The sequence below is a fragment of the Bos indicus genome, chromosome X (assembly GCF_029378745.1).
Source record: "Bos indicus isolate NIAB-ARS_2022 breed Sahiwal x Tharparkar chromosome X, NIAB-ARS_B.indTharparkar_mat_pri_1.0, whole genome shotgun sequence".
Taxonomy (NCBI): Eukaryota; Metazoa; Chordata; class Mammalia; order Artiodactyla; family Bovidae; genus Bos; species Bos indicus.
Genome location: NC_091789.1, coordinates 122,861,152 through 122,876,608, shown reverse-complemented (window position 1 = coordinate 122,876,608; position 15,457 = coordinate 122,861,152). Strand labels below are relative to the sequence as shown.

The following is a 15,457-nucleotide window of genomic DNA, read 5'->3' as shown; positions in this document are numbered from 1 at the left end:
TCTCTGGGTCAGGAAGATTCCCTGGAGAAGGAAATAACAATCCACTCCAGTATTCTTGCCTGAAGAATCCCGTGGACAGAGGAGCCTAGCGGGCTATAGTCCATGGGGTCACAAAGAGTTAAACACGACTGAGTGACTAAGCAGACACACACACACAGTTTGTTTACAATACTGTATTAGTTTTAAGCGTTAAGCATAGTGATTTGGTATTTTTGCAGGGTATACTCCATTATAAGTTATTACAAGATAATGACTATAATTCCCTATGCTATACAACATATCCTTGTTGCTTATCTATTTTATTCATAGTAGTCTGTGTCTGTTAATCCCATAACCCCTGATTGTCCTTCCCCTCTTCCCTCATCAAATAGTGTCCTTGTTTGTAGCAGAAAACAAAAAGACAGAAAGACTGTTACCATGAACTATCTGCCTAGGAAGGCAAAGAAAAGTCATAAATGTAATAGCAACAACAAAATATTTTGCCAGGAATGGTAAGACTAAAAGGGATGAATGGGCTTATTAGCTCAGTGAAACTTTGGACATGGTAGCATGTGACAGGAGAGATCGATTTTTAAAATACTGTGTTACTAGGTTATCAAACACTTATCTGTCATCTTTTATACTCAAAACTAGGGCCAGGGATCTTCTGAGAGATGGAACTCACCTGGAATAATTATAGCAGCTGACAAATGCACACACGCTGCCCGTGGTCTACTTGCCTTATTTGCTCAAACTTTTGATTTTTAGGCAAACTGCCAGATTCTCATGGTAATATCTGTGTCCCAGAGGAGACTCTGGTGTGCACAAATCTTTATTGTGACAGCTCCCTTTGGTGCTTCTGTGGTTCAATGAAGTGAAAATAATGATGAGAGATTTCAAGATTTTGGAAAGTAGTTTTGACTATTTAAAAAGTGACTATTTTAGTTTCTATTTTATAGGATTTAGAGCTTAAAGTACTGAAAAAAAATTCTGGAAACTCTGACACCCTTAATTTTATTTTTTCAGATTCTGAATAGGAAATACTTCCTAATTGACCAAGTTAAAGAGAGACAGACATTGATGCACATTTTCTTTCAACAGTAAAAGAAAGAAAACACAAAATAGACTCACCTCCTTTTAATTACACATGAAGTTAGTATTAGTCTGAACAGCTAGGAAAGGAGCAAAAAAAGTGTGTTCATTCCTTCAAAAGCTGCCTGAACAAATACTTGATATTCTTCTTAACAAAGAATAATATCTATATATAGCTTTAAAAAACAGAATAGATTATGTCTATTATTTGTTGATGTGTAAAAGTGTGAAGTCACTCAGTCGTATCCGACTCTTTGCGACCCCATGGACTGTAGCCTACTAGGCTCCTCTGTCCATGGGATTTTCCAGGCAAAGGTACTGGAGTGGGTTGCCATTTCCTTCTCCAATTATTTGTTGATAGAAGTTTTTAAAATCATTTATTGTTGTTAATATTATTTGGCTATGCTGTGTCTTCATTGCTGCACGTGGGCTTTCTCTAGTTGAGGTGAGTGGGGGTACTCTCTACTTATGGGGTGCAGGCTTCTCATTGCAGTGGCTTCTCTTATTGTGGGGCATGGCCTCTAGGCTCCAGGGTTTGGTTGACCCATAGCATGTGGGATCTTCCTGGACAAGTGATCGAACCCATGTCCCCTGCAGTGGCAAGTGAACTCTTAACCACTGAACCACCAGGGAAACCCTTAAAAAAAAAAAAAAAAAAACCTTCTATAGAGGTCGATAGAAGGTTTTTTTTTAGGAAACAAAAGAAGTCTTCTCTCAAGAATTTATTGCATAATAATACCATTTTCAGAGTTCTCAGAATTCCGAAATACTTGTTGGAATATGCACACAGATGGACACATACACACAAAAGTGATCTACAGAGTTAATCACCACCTCCAAAATCTAAAGAGGAGGATTTTATGGTGTGGCTCATTTTGTTAGTGAATGGTGAAAATATAGGTGTGTTTACAAAAAGTACATATTATACAACTCTTCTAAATGTATCACCACATGGGAGAAAATAGGAAAAGCAATGTGGTTGTAAATCTAATTCTCCTGCCAGAGGAAAACAATATGTTGTGACTTTTCTAAAGCCTTACTCTGTGTGGTTTAACAGAACACCATTTCCACCAAAAACACATACTCTTTACAAACCTTAGAAACCGCAAAGTCTCTCGATCCAAATGTTCATTTCAGTTCAGTCGCTCAGTCATGTCCGACTCTTTGAGACCCCATGAACCACAGCACCCCAGGCCTCCCTGTCCATCACCAAATCTGGGAGTTCACCCAAACCCATGTCCATTGAGTCAGTGATGCCATCCAACCATCTCATCATCTGTCGTCCCCTTCTCCTCCTGCCCTCAATAGTTCCCAGCATCAGGGTCTTTTCCAATGAGTCAGTTCTTTGCATCAGGTGGCCAAAGTATTGGAGTTTCAGCGTAAACATCAGTCCTTCCATTGAACACCCAGGACTGATCTCCTTTAGGATGGACTGGGCGGATCTCCTTGCAGTCCAAGGGACTCTCAAGAGTCTTCTCCAACACCACAGTTCAAAAGCATCAATTCTTCGGTGCTCAGCTTTCTTTATAGTCCAACTCTCACATCCATACATGAGTGCTGGAAAAACCATAGCCTTGACTAGACAGCCCTTTGTTGGCAAAGTAATGTCTCTGCTTTTTAATATGCTGTCTAGGTTGGTCATAACTTCCCTTCCAAGGAGTAAGCGTCTTTTAATTTCGTTGCTGCATCGCTATCTGCAGTGATTTTGGAGACCAGAAAACTAAAGTCAGCCACTGTTTCCACTGTTTCCCCATCTATCTGCCATGAAGTGATGGGACCGGATGCCATGATCTTCGTTTTCAGAACGTTGAGCTTTAAGCCAACTTTTTCACTCTCCTCTTTCATTTTCATCAAGAGGCTTTTTAGTTCCTCTTCACTTTCTACCATAAGGGTGGTGTCATCTGCATATCTGAGGTTATTGATATTTCTCCCGGCAATCTTGATTCCAGCTTGTGCTTCCTCCACCCCGGCGTTTCTCATGATGTACTCTGCATATAAGTTAAAGAAGCAGGGTGACAATATACAGCCTTGACGTACTCCTTTCCGTATTTGGAACCAGCCTGTTGTTCCATGTCCAGTTCTAACTGTTGCTTCCTGACCTGCATATAGGTTTCTCAAGAGGCAGGTCAGGTGGTCTGGTATGCCCATCTCTTGAAGAATTTTCCACAGTTTATTATGATCCACACAGTCAAAGGCTTTGACATAGTCAATAAAGCAGAAATAGATGTTTTTCTGGAACTCTCTTGCTTTTTCAGTATCCTGCGGATGTTGGCAATTTGATCTCTGGTTCCTCTGCCTTTTCTAAAACCAGCTTGAACATCTGGAAGTTCATGGTTCGCATATTGGTGAAGCCTGGCTTGGAGAATTTTAAGCATAATTTTACTAGCATGTGAGATGAGTGCAATTGTGCAGTAGTTTGAGCATTCTTTGTCATTGCCTTTCTTTGGGATTGGAATGAAAACTGATCTTTTCCAGTCCTGTGGCCACTGCTGAGTTTTCCAAATGTGCTGGCATATTGAGCGCTGCACCTTCATAGCATCATCTTTCAGGATTTGAAATAGCTCAACTAGAATTCCATCACCTCCACTAGCTTTGTTCGTAGTGATGCTTTTTAAGGCCCAATTGACTTCACATTCTAGGATGTCTGGCTCTAGGTGAGTGATCACACCATCGTGATTATCTGAGTCGTGAAGATCTTTTTTGTACAGTTCTTCTGTGCATTCTTGCCACCTCTTCTTAATATCTTCTGCTTCTGTTAGTTCCTTAGCATTTCTGTCCTTTATTGAGCCCATCTTTGCATAAAATGTTCCCTTGGTATCTCTAATTTTCTTGAAGAGATCTCTAGTCTTTCCCATTCTGTTGTTTTCCTCTGTTTCTTTTCATTGATTGCTAAGGAAGGCTTTCTTATGTCTCCTTGTTATTCTTTGGAACTCTGCATTCAAATGGGTATATCTTTCCTTTTCTCCTTTGCTTTTCACTTCCCTTCTTTTCACAGCTATCTGTAAGGCCTCCCAGATAGCCATTTTGCTTTTTTGCATTTCTTTTTCTTGGGGATGGTCTTAATTCCGTGTCACGAACCTCCATCCATAGTTCATCAGGCACTCTGTCTATCAGATCTTGTCCCTTAAATCTATTTCTCACCTCCACTGTATAGTCATAAGGGATTTTATTTAGGTCATACCTGTATGGTCTAGTGGTTTTACCTACTTTCTTCAATTTAAATCTGAATTTGGCAGTAAGGAGTTCATGATCTGAGCCACAGTCAGCTCCCAGTCTTGTTTTTGCTGACTGTATAGAGCTTCTCCATCTTTGGCTGCAAAGAATATAATCAGCCTGATTTCAGTGTTGACCATCTGGTGATTTCCACGTGTAGAGTCTTCTCTTGTGTTGTTGGAAGAGGGTGTTTGCTATGACCAGTGTGTTCTCTTGGCAGAACTCTATTAGTCTTTCCCCTGGTTCATTCTGTACTCCAAGGCCAAATTTGCCTGTTACTCCAGGTGTTTCTTGACTTCCTATTTTGCATTCCAGTCCCCTATAATGAAAAGGACATCTTTTTTAGGTGTTAGTTCTAGAAGGTCTTGTAGGTCTTCATAGAACTGTTCAACTTCAACTTCTTCAGCGTTACCTGTCGGGTCCTAAACTTGGATTACCATGATATTGAATGGTTTGCCTTGGAAATGAACAGAGATCATTCTGTTGTTTTTGAGGTTGCATCCAAGTACTGCATTTTGGACCTTTTTGTTGACTATGATGGCTACTCCATTTCTTCTAAGGGATTCCTGCCCACAGTAGCAGATATAATGGTCATCTGAAGTTGAAGAAAAACAAAAGAGTAAGTATAAATATTGGGCTTCCCTAGTAACTCAAATGGTAAAGAATTTGTCTGCAATGCAGGAGACCCAGATTCAATCTCTGGGTCAAGAAGAAGCCCTGGAGAAGGGAATGGCAATCCACTCCAGTATTCTTGCCTGGAAAATTCCATGGACAGAGGAGCCTGGTGGGCTCCAGTCCATGGGGTTGCAAAGAGTCGGACATGACTGAGCGACTTGCACTCACTCACTCACTTAAGTATAAATAATCGGTTGGCCAAAAGGTTTGGCCATACTATCTTACAGAAAAAACAAACAAACTTTCTGGCCAACCCAATATTAATTACATATGCAAAATGTTATGTACCATAGCATTTTAATCATATAAAAATAGCATGTATCTACTTTTGTTTCTCATAGTGAAAGTACTACTCAGGGATGGAAATGTGGAGAGGGAGGTTCTGGAAGAGTTCTTGAAGTATAGTTGGTGGAAGAGATACTAGGATCCTATCTGTAAAAATGTATTCTGCCAGCATCCTGTCTCTGCTAGATTGTGGGCAGTGAGTGATGTGCCTTGAATGAATGAGGATTATGGGGCCCTCCAATGAGTGGGGGCTTCCCCAATTCCTCAGCAGGTAAAGAATCCACCTGCCAATGCAGGAGACCTGAGTTCAATCCCTGAGTCAGGAAGATACCCTGGAGAAGGGCATGGCAGCCCATTCCAGTGTTCTTGTCTGGAGAATCCCCATGGACAGAGGAGCCTGGTATGCTACAGTCCATGGGGGTTGCAAAGAGTCAGACATGATTGAGCATAAACCCACATTTTTTTTTCCAAATGATTAAGGCTCATTGGAGTTTTTGGAGATCATTAAATGCTAGAGATCATACATTCAAAAAGTTTCAGTAGAAACAGGAGACAGGGACGCTACAAAAGTATCACTGTGGATACTAGAATGGGTGAGAGGGCTTGTCTGTGCATGAGGGCAGTGATCAGAGTGTCATCATTGCTCTGAGATGGAGACTGGTTAGAAGTAAATTTTCTGAGATAGTTCTTTTGAGAGTCTATGAGATAGGCAAGAAGGCAAGTCTTCGAAATGTCTATTTTTATAATCATAGCTATCAGTTTAGTGGTACAATGTGTCCTGTTGCTGCTGCTGCTGCTGCTAAGTCACTTCAGTCATGTCCGACTCTGTGAGACCCTATAGATGGCAGCCCACCAGGCTCCCCCATCCCTGGGATTCTCCAGGCAAGAACACTGGAGTGGGTTGCCATTTCCTTCTCCAATGCATGAAAGTGAAAAGTGAAAGGGAAGTCGCTCAGTCGTGTCCGACTCTTCACAACCCCATGGACTGCAGCCCACCGGGCTCCTCCATGCATGGGATTTTCCAGGCAAGAGTACTGGAGTGGGGTGCCATCGCCTTCTCCAATGTGTCCTGTTATGTTATGCTAATTCAGAGTCATTAAAAGCCTATCAGAGACCTATTTTAGAGGAATGAAGTGAATGGGCACAACTGGAAGATCCAGGAAGGTTTCTTCAGGGAATCCAGGCAAGGGGAGTGTATGCATCAGGAAAATCCACTCCTGAGCCCCCGACAGGTGTGTTTTCCATTGGACACAATACTGGGGAACTCAGTTGAGGGTGACAAAGTCTAGATCAGGTATTGTCCATTATACTGGACTGTTATAAAGGCTTCTTTTCTGATTTCTCTATCATCCATCTCTACCTTTTCAACTCTGCCCTCTAAGCTTACTCATTCACTGGATACCCATTTATGGATCATCTAGATGTTAGACACTATTCTATATTCTCCTAATATCAAAATGAGTAAAAATCAAGCATCTGTCCTCATAGAGCTTCCAATCCAAGCAATCCCAGTGAAGTGGGTGAACTGGAGTTGGGTTTATAGGAGCATGTAGCAGTGACTTCCTAGTGTCTGATTATCACTTTTAGTGATGCCAAGATGGATGCTGCTGCTGCTAAGTCACTTCAGTCGTGTCCGACTCTGTGTGACCCCATAGATGGCAAGATGGATAAGCAGGTTCAAGTGACAACAGCCTGATCTCTGCATTGTCAAATTACCCATCAGCCTTAAGATTCCTAGAATGTAAAGATCCTGGAGAATAGTTTTGTCAGAAGACGCATTCAGAGTTTCCTTTCATTCAATCATAGAGCAAGCATTTATTCAGCTTATTCTAAATACTAGGCACTATGCTAGTGATGGAGATACAAAAAGAAATAAGCCAAAGATGCGGTGGAAGAGACAGATAAATGAATAACTTCAGTGCAGTAGGAAAAATGTGCAGGGCTGGATGCAGAGCCCTCTGGGAACATAGAGGAAGCAAGGTTCCTAATAATGGCAGTCTCCAGCAGTCAGTAGTGCAGTTCATTTAGATCAGGAGCTGATAGTTATCATGAGTTATCCAGCAGCTAACATCCAGCTAGGAAACTCAACTAGACACCTTGAATTTCCGTGTTTAAAATCCAGCCATCAAAGAAACTTTCAGAGGAAGCTTGATACAGCAGGGACTTCCCTGGCAGTCTAGTGGTTAAGACTCCACAGTTCCACTGCAGGGGGCCTAGATTCAGTCCCTGAGAACTAAGATCCCACATGCCATGTAGTGAGACAAGAAAGAAAAAGAATCTTGATTACATCAAACTTTCTGCGTTCATCCTGTTGGCTCCATCTTTTTTTTTTTTTTTTTACTTTAAAGGTCATGAGCTCCTCAGGTAGCACACTGGTAAAGAATGAGATATGAGTTTGATCCCTGGGTTGAGAAGATCCCCTGGAGGAGGAAATGTCAACCTACTCTAGTATTCTTGCCTGGGAAATCCCGTGGACAGAAGAGCCCAGCAGGCTACAGTCCATGGGGTAGCAAAGAGTCAAATGCTACTAAGCTACTCAATGCACACGCAAAGCTCACATGTGTGCATTGGGCAACCCTGCTTCATCCCCTTGAAAAACAGGCAAGGATGCTCTATGTTCCCTGGCTCCTACAGAGTGCCTAACGTTGTTCATGTCAGTAGTTCAAGGAAGAAGACTCTAGGTACTCTGTTTCACAGCCTGGGTCCCCACTCATACAATCTTTGCAGTTGAAGAACTGTTGTTTCTTGCCTGTTTTGTCACATCAAATGTTGAAGCTTGACCAAAGGAAATCAGCTTTCAAATAAGAATGGTATGGCCTCTTGGGGCTCAGATGCTCTGCAAATCATGGATTATGTAAATTACAAATAAGATCCAACCTTTCAGCCCAGAGAGGACGAAGAGGCCCTATTTTCCCACTGGGTCTTATATTCTAGAGTAGGCCTTTTACTTCATATCCCAGAGAATACTGAAAATGTAACCAAAAATACAATAAGAGAATGCTGCAAATATTATCTAAACTACAATAAGAAAAGCCAGAAAAATGTATAACGGCCCTGAAATTATCCTCTTAGGATTTTAGTATTAGATAAAAAATGCTTATTAGCCTGTAAGTTTTCAACCCCAACCTCAAGCAATCAGCAATTGATTTCCCTGCATTTTGGGTGTAAAATACCACAGACTAAATAGATTATAAATAATAGAAATTTATTTCTCAGAGTTTTGGAGGCCAGAAGTCCTAGTTCAAGGTCCCGCATTGTTGGGTGAGGGCCCTCTTCCCCATTGCAGACCTCTTGCTGTGTCCGAATGTGGTGGAAAGAACAAGGAAGTTCTCTGCTGCTAAGTTGCTTCAGTCGTGTCCAACTCTGTGTGACCCCATAGATGGCAGCCTACCAGGCTCCCCCGTCCCTGGGATCCTCCAGGCAAGAACACTGGAGTGGGTTGCCATTTGCTTCTCCAATGCATGAAAGTGAAAAGTGAAAGTGAAGTCGCTCAGTCGTGTCTGACTCTTAGCAACCCTGCAGCCTACCAGGCTCCTCCGTGCATGTGATTTTCCAGGCAAGAGTACTGGAGTGGGGTGCCATTGCCTTCTCCGAGGGAGTTCTCTAGGGCCTCTTTGTAAGGGCACTCATCTCATTCATGGGTGAAGGTGTTAGTTGCTCAGTCGTGTCCTACTCTTTACGATCCCATAGACTGTAGCCTGCCAGGCTCCTCTGTCCATGGTATTCTCCAGGCAAGAATACTGGAGTGGGTTGCCATTTCCTCCTCCAAGGGATCTTCCTGACCCAAGGATTGAACCTGGGTCTTCCTGCAATGCAGGCAGATTCTTTATCATCTGAGTCACCAGGGGCCTCTTCATTCATGAGGGTGCCACACACACACAAATTCATATATTGAAATCCTAGTGCCCAATATGATGTTATTAGGAGATGGGATATTTGGGTTCATTAGGAGATGGCATATTTGGGTTTATTCATGAGGGTAGAACCCAAATATCCCATCTCGTAATTCCATCATATTGGGCACTAGGATTTCAACATATGGATTTGTGTATGTGGGGTGCACAGACATTCAGATCATAACACTGGGCAAGTATCCTATGGTATATGATACTTTAAAATATTTTACTTCCAATGAAGATAAGTATTTTTTCATGTCATCTTAGGTAGACTCGTTTCTTGTGGCTGCTGTAACAACTTAGCACAAACTTGATGGCATAACACATTATACATCTATTCTCTTTAAATTCTGAAAGTCAGAAGTCCAGAATCAGTTCTACCAGAGCAAAGTCAAGGTGTTATAGGCTACACTTCCTCTGGAGGCTCTAGGGGAGGATCAGTTTCCTTGCCTTTTCAAGCTTCTAGAGCTCCATTTCTCACATTCCTTTATTCCTTCTTCCATCTTCAAAACTAGCAGTGTAGCATTTTGCATCAGTCATTCATTGATTTCTGTCTCTCTAGGCCAATCTCTCTGCCTCCTTTGCCAAAGGAGATTTGTGATTAAACTCATGGAACCCACCTGGATAATTCAGAATAATCACCATCTCACAACCCTTAACTTCACTGTATCTGCAGAGTTCCTTTTACCATATAAAGTGACATTCACAAGTTACAGTGATGAGGACCTAGCTGTCTTTGGGGGCCAATATTCAGTTTACCACAGCAAGTAATTAAGATAGTATTCTCAGCTGAAGTATCCATCTTCTCAAATAATGCAGCCCCTTTGGTCTAGTAAGGTTGTTTCAAACAATCTTTTTCTTCAAGTAATTTTAGCTGGCAAATTATAAATTATTATGGATGGAATCATTGTAAATTTGTAGTATACAGTCTGTTGAGCTAGACATAAATAGCTTTTTATCACTCTTTGGCATACACCATGGTCAAAGGAAGAATGTTTCAGTGAAAACATTATTGAATATTCAAAATGGCATCCGTTACATTGTTGAGTGTTCTGTAATGAAAAATTCCTGAGTTTTTAAAAAGTTGTGTCCCTTAGATTTAGAACTCAAATTTGTCTATCTTGATGAACTAATACACAATTGCATGCTTGCTAAATTGCTTCAGTCATGTCCAACTCTTTGTGATCCTATGGAATGTAGCCAGCCAGGCTCCTCTGTCCATGGGATTCTCCAGGCGAGAATTCTGGAGTGGGTTGCCATGCCCTCCTCCATGGGAACTTTCTGAGCCAGCGATTGAACCTGTACCTCTTACATCTCCTGCATTGGCAGGCAGATTCTTTACCACTAGCAACTCCTGGGAAGCCCCATATATTATTCATACTGATTTTTAAACATTTTTCTGGCTTCCAGGAAGTACAGGCTAAATTTAGTAGATACTTAAACTATTCTTAGCTAATATTTATTGTATAATTAAATGTTTCTCACCCCACCCCCAAATAACCGTTTCTTCTATTCCTTACTGTGATGCTTTTGATAATTTATCTTCCTGTTAACAAGCCTATTGCATGGACCTTTTATTACAATCTACCTCAAAATCCTTTTTGAAAGCAGCAGACATAAATAAAGCAAACAAATAAACAAATTTGGATGATATATAAACCCTATGAATTATGGCCCATCTGCATCTTTTTTGAGTGCCAAAAGCATAGATTTAGCAATGAATGCATTTTGTTACTACAAAAGCATTTTAAAATTGTGTTTCTGTGCATTATACAGCTTATTAGAATAGACAGATAGATAACCTTAGAAGTCAAGGATATGCAAATTAATGCCAAGATAGTCGGTAGTTTTCTTGATTTCATTCAGTATATTCCAATTTTAATAATTTACAACTAGTACCAATGTTGCTAAGAAAATTTTTAATGGAAATGTATGAGCTGGCTTTTGTTAATACCTTCTGCAGTAAAGAGACATAAACACAGTTTTGAAATCCTAAGTCTATTTTCCAAAAGATTTCCACAGGATAAGGGCTTCAGTTTGGAACTATTTTATATAGGCTCATTCTTCCACCACCTTCCATTCAATTTATTAGAACTTAATATAATATCTGTTATAAGTGATACATAAATGTGTTAAATAATTTGTATTCATCAGAGGCTAAGCATATTCACTATTGTAGAAGCATTGAAACCCTGTCCTAGTAGAGAAAAATAAGGAAAATATATCTATAAATGTGAGAGTCAAAAATCATTGGCCTTCTTTCTCATTTATTCTCTTAATCTAGTTTCTGATGGATACTCATCATGTCAGGATTTCTCATTACACTTCTAGAGTTAAAAATCTAAGAAACCTAAATGATGACTAATTTAAAAATGGTATATATTAAGCTTTAATTCAAATACAGCAAAATAAATATGTCTGAATGGGATTTAAGATTTAGAAAAACTTTGATTTATAAAGAGCAATTGAACTCAGAGAACTAAGCATTAAATTGTAATTCAGAGACTCTGAGTTCAGATTTCATGTTCACTGATTCATCTATCTATTTGAGATATAAATATTTTTAAAGATATATTTAACATTGGAAGTGATTAAACAGACCCAATTCTTTCTGTGATTTAAAAGTTAACATTGTCTTTAAAAATGTACTGATACTCTATTTTTGATTAATAATATATTTTTACAATTTAAACATGAAATGATTCGAACAGATAGAAGTGATACAAAATAATATAATGCAGTATCTTTAAAACATTTTTACCCAAAATTCATAGAAAAAAAAAAACTACTTTATATCACATTTACTTACATACATGCATATACAAGTAACTGAAGCAAACTATCCATATATCACTGCTTAGATGTACTGTAACGGACACTAATATTTCCTTTTTCTTCTTTTTTTTTTACTTTATTCTATTGTTTTTAAAAAGATAAGTTGCAGTCTTGCAAAGTGATTTCAGACCCACAATTTGGGTATCATCCGACAGTTTGAAAAATGTTGATATACTATTTACATTTATATATCTACCATTCATTCAGCTGCTTAAGATATTAATATTTTGCCGTATGTGCTTTAAATAAAAAGAAAATAAAACATTAGATAAATTCCAAGTTCTCAATATAGTCTTTCTTTTCCCTTTTCCTACTTTCACCACAGAAATAACTGCTATTTTAAACTTGCTGTTTGTTTTCATCCATGTTTAACGGTTTTCACTTCCTATAGATGTCTCCATAAAAATATAGAGTATAATTTTGAATATTTTAAAGTTTACATAAAGATATTATGCTTACCTACTCTTCTGAAATTCGTCTTTTTTTTAATGTATCATTATGTTGGGTTTTTTAAATTGAAGTATAGTTGATTTTCAATAATTTATTAGTTTTATGTGTACAACATACTGATTCAGTGTTTTTGAAAAGTATACTGCATTATAGTTTATTATAAGATAATGGCTGTAATTCTCTATGCTATAAATAATATCTCTATTGCTTATCTATTTTATACATAGTAGTGTTCTTGCCTGGAGAATCCCAGGGATGGGGGAGCCTGTTGGGCTGCCGCCTATGGGGTCACACAGAGTCGGACACGACTGAAGTGACTTAGCATAGCATAGCATAGTGTACCTATTATTCCCATATCCTTACACTGTCCCTCTTCCCTTACCTCTCCCTTTTGGTAACCACATGTTTGTTTTCTATATCTGAGTCTGTTTCTGTTTTGCATATATATTCATTTGTTTTATTTTTTATTTTCCATACAAGTGATATCATACGGTATTTAACTTTCTATCTCTGATTATTTCACTAAGCATAGTATTCTCTACGTCCAACCACGTTGCTGCAAATGGCAGTAATGCACTTCTATGGCTGTGTAATATCCCATTGCAGTTCCATTCTATTGTTTATCATTATGTCTATATATTTATCAAGTTGATACCTGTAGCTCATGTTTATACATTTTAACTGTTCCATAATAGCCCAATAAATAAATGTTACTCATTTTTATTAATCAATCTATTGTGGTTGCTAACTTAGATTTTCTTATTGTTGTGGCAATAACGAATAATACTATAATGAACATTCATACCTGCATCTTTCTGCTCAAGAATAAGTGTTTCCATAGGGCCTATAACTAGAAGTGGAAGCAAAGCAATAAGCCTTGTACATGCTTGACATATATTTCCAAACTGTTCTTGCAAATAGTTGTTCTGATTTGTATATACAGTAGTACTGTCTAAGAGTTTCTGTTTCTCCATATCCTTGCCAATTCGTGTCTGTCTCTTTGCAATCCCATGGACTATACAGTCCATGGAATTCTCCAGGCCAGAATACTGGAGTGGGTAGCCTTTCCCTTCTACAGGGGATCTTCCCAACCCAGGGATCTAACCCAGGTCTCCCGCTTTGCAGTCTGGTTCTTTACCAGCTGAGCTATGAGGGAAGCCCCCTGCCAGTTCTACACATGATTAAACAAATAATATGATGGAAATCCAAGGGAAGCCCAAGGATACTGGAGTGGATAGCCTATCCCTTCTCCAGTGGATTTTCCCAACACAGTAATCAAACCAGGGTCTCCTGCATTGCAGGTGGATTCTTTACCAACTGAGCTATGAGGGAAGCCCCCTGCCAGTTCTACACATGATTAAACAAATAGTATGATTGAAATCTTGTCTAATTTCAATTTGTATTTTATTGTATATTGTATAAAAATTTTTATACAATATTATACAATATTGTTTGTTGTATAAAATATTGTATATTGTATACAATTTATACAAATTTTAATTTGTATTTATCAACTCCACAATAGAGATGTTGAAATATTTCATAATTTTGTTGTCAAGTTCCCTCTTCTATACATTTTCACCATTTTCCTAATGGAATGTATTTTTTATGTGTGAATACTCTGGATATTTTTCCTTTTTCTATCTTTTACAGTAAGGCCAGGTCTGTAACATCAATATTATAGGAAAAAATAAAATAATTAACCAAATGAACATAAAAAAGTTCTCAGACTTGCTGTTCATGATTACAATCAACGTTTAGGAGTTTTTCTTGTTTCAGTTTTGATACTTGGTTCACTCGGCAAGAACAGCATTTAAAGCAGGGTTTGAGGCCAAAATTGACCTGAGTTAAGCTCATAACAATAGCTTTCCACTTGGGTAATATGTAGTACAGACCTAAATGTGTTCTTGTATTTCTCATTTTTCAAAATTGCAACAATGGAACTTCTTTGGCGGTCCAGTGGTTAGGACTCCACTCCCAATGCAGGGGGCATGGTTTAAATCCCTGATCTGGGAACTAAAACCCTGCATGCTGCATGATGCAGCAAAACAAACAATGCTGGAACAGTGGATCAAATATCTGTGGCTTGGATAATCTACCTCTGACAATTCAATGTTTCTGTATCTGTCCTCATTCCAGATTATTGAGAAAGTCAGGTACAGTGTGAATGAAGAAAGCATACATTTGATATAAACTTGCTATGTGCAGTAGTTGAGAGATGAATAGGTAGATGAATTGAGATATGAATATTATCATATCTCATTTCAACCAGAATATGATTTCATTAAGGTCCTAAAACCAATATACATAAATACAGAGACCATATACTAGGTTGGATCTGGATCTCAGGTTTTAGTTCCAGTCTCATTCCTTTATGACCATGCCACCTTAGCCGGCTACTTTCTCTGTGGCTTCTAAACACTTAGGTATCTCAAAACCATGTCTTCTTTCATTTTTTAGAATATAAAAAATGACATGCCAAGTCAGGGTTGCAAATTGATATTCATAATATTCCTATGTAATTTACTAACTTCTACCATAAGATGACATATCTTTTATTATTCAAAAGAATAATGATGAGATTAACTTTTTAAAATGTCAGTTCATCATACCAGCTGGTTGGTATAGACTTGTAATTTAACACAAATATAAAGAACATGAATTTTTTCCAGTTCTATCAATAGCTCTTTGAGTGAATATATAAATGCATTTGTAAATGATATTAGGTCTAAATTTGAATTCTTGAATCTAAGGCATGGGCCAAGGGCTCATTTGCCCCTCATCTTTCTCCAAATACCAGGGAACTGCCTCTGACCTCACCTCTGTTGACTTATTACTCTTAAGCTGTAAAATGATTTGTAAGATCCCATCCACATCTCACATATCATGGTTTTAAAGACATTCTCTTGGAAGTTATTTGTGATATTCCAAATGTGGGATAAATTTCTTTGATGAAAACAGTCTTATTTGATCTTGATGTACCATTTGGCAGGCTACTCTGGTGGCTCGGACAGTAAAGAATCCTCCTGCAA

At 38.7% G+C, this 15,457-nt stretch overlaps 1 protein-coding gene across 1 annotated transcript in view; it reads left to right on the top strand.

Annotated features, from left to right (window-relative positions):
- Positions 1 to 15,457, top strand: part of IL1RAPL1 (interleukin 1 receptor accessory protein like 1) — a 701,662-nt gene that overhangs the window by 319,710 nt on the left and 366,495 nt on the right. The gene's annotated exons all lie outside the window — the stretch shown is intronic.